Below are 800 nucleotides of genomic sequence, written 5' to 3' on the forward strand. Positions count from 1 at the left end.
CGCGGGATTTCCCGCGATTCTCGTACGAGAATCGTGCAGTGTATGGGCACCTTTACACAGCTCGGCCACACAGAACTGCTCTGTCTGGCGGAGGAGAAGATCTGATTTGTCTCTGCTGCAGTTAGGTAACACGCACAGGTCTCCTGCCCACCCCTAGCCTGTGATTGGACAGTAAAAGAAGCAGGTTAATGAGCTTATCTCCTTGCACTCCAGCACAACTGAATTCTGCTTTAATCTGCTAACAGTTGCTACCATCAGTGAAGTCAGGGCGGGTCCGCGTGTGGCTCAGATCAAGCTGTCTGCAGTGTTCAGTAAGGTCATAAACAGAATCCTCGGTGTGACAAGCAGACTTGTCTAACATGAAGTCTAATCTGGATGCATGACTCAGTACTGAATGTTGTGTTGAGCTCATAATTCATCTTTAAGCTCTTTTAGCTGCCTGCTCGATCTGTCCTCATCCAACGAGCCTTCGCTAAGCGGGAACAGAGGATAAACCAAAAGTCAACGGAACATTCGCAGCGTCAAAATGACATTTTTTTGAGTTGCGGAGCGACCTTTCCGATCCGCGAACGACGTCTTACTGACATTTTACGAACACATCACAAAACAATACAAACAAAAAAAAAAGAAAACGTTTTGCTTCTCGTCTTTTTTTTATTGTGTAAAAATAAAATCAACAATAAATTCCAGCAGTGAAGTCAACAAAACAGCATGGTGTAAAAATCAACGATAAAAGGAGGGAAGGGCAGAGACCGAGGGGCTTCAGAATCTGGTTTTTTAAACAAATCAGAAGGTACAAC

This window comes from Nanorana parkeri, unplaced genomic scaffold (genome assembly GCF_000935625.1).
Source record: "Nanorana parkeri isolate BGI_ZX_2015 unplaced genomic scaffold, ASM93562v1 scaffold954, whole genome shotgun sequence".
Lineage (NCBI taxonomy): Eukaryota > Metazoa > Chordata > Amphibia > Anura > Dicroglossidae > Nanorana > Nanorana parkeri.